The following is a 1,380-nucleotide window of genomic DNA, read 5'->3' on the forward strand; positions in this document are numbered from 1 at the left end:
TCCCCCATCAAAGATAAACTATACAGAGGTTTAGTGTAGTGGGAATGGTAAAATCTAACTGGTTATTCTGTAATGGCATTTCATATTAGCAAGGATGGTAAGTGGATTAATAAAGAAAAAAGTTAATAAGAATCTGCCACAGGGATATTAGCCGTAAGTGAGACTACCTAAGTCTACCTAGGAAAAGGTAGACTTCTCTACATTATTTTTGAGGCAATAGAACAGATGTATGTGCTCAAAGCTGTTCTGTTATCTCTGGTTTTATCAGCTGACCTAATGAGAGATGTCCACAGACCGTATCATGGTTACCTTCATGCTGTATAGCATGTGTGCATCTGATATTAATCATGGATACTTCAGACTCTAATTAGCCATGTTATAGGGGCATTTATTGCTCATAGACTCCAAAAGGAGGAAAATACCCAGAAAGGGTAGTACATCAGTTCCTCAGTAACTTGGCTCCTACTGCAGTCTACAAATTTCTGACTATTGTGGTAGCACACTGTTTGCATACACTAAATAGAAAGGAGATGTTATGGCAGAATTAAGGCATTGGTTACAATGTTTCTGCCTGCAAACTCTTTCCTCTCACAGTATATTCACAGAAGGAAAAGTTTAGACCAGTTCAGTTTTCTTGATTTATTTCTAATTATGATACTTTTCATCCCTTGCCTCTTACAGTGGAATTTTGTTGTCACTCTTGCCTTGTGAGTAGCACAACTGGAACTGACTCTTTCAGTATTTGAAAGAATATTATGCTGTGCTCATTCCTTGTACAGTACTTGTAGGAATAAATTATGTATGCCAGTTGTGTAGGATGGGGTTTGAGAAGTCCTCAATAGATACCCTAATGTTAGTGAAATCTGTAGTTAAACCCTCTCCCAAACTTCATCTTTTCAAATTGAGTACTACATAAGAAATGTTTTTGAAAATCCTAAGTGACTTGCCTTGGCAAATTTATTTATTGCTGTTCTGTAAGAACAGGAAATTAGAGTGCTAAAATACTGTGTAAGCTATTGTCCCAGCTGACAGCTTCATTAGGGATCACTGATACCAAGTCACTTGGGTGAAAAGTGACAGCCATATGACTCTGCAGAAAAGTTATTTTGCCTTGCACACAACCTTTTTACAAGCTGCATGTTTTTGGTAATACTGATTGGGAAGTATAGGCTCACCTACAGAAAAGTGAGCTGGGCATGTTTCAAACCTACAAAGGTGTAATAGTCCGTACTACAGAGCAAATACATGTTAGCTATGCCCATTTTGTTTACTGTATCATTTATAGAGTTACACTGCTAGCTACAACCTGGGCTTGATTTCAGAGACAGTTTGTGACAACAGACAGGAGTGACGAGGATGAAAGGTGAATGTCACCTTTCA

The sequence above is a fragment of the Geospiza fortis genome, unplaced genomic scaffold (assembly GCF_000277835.1).
Source record: "Geospiza fortis unplaced genomic scaffold, GeoFor_1.0 scaffold40, whole genome shotgun sequence".
NCBI classification, from domain to species: domain Eukaryota; kingdom Metazoa; phylum Chordata; class Aves; order Passeriformes; family Thraupidae; genus Geospiza; species Geospiza fortis.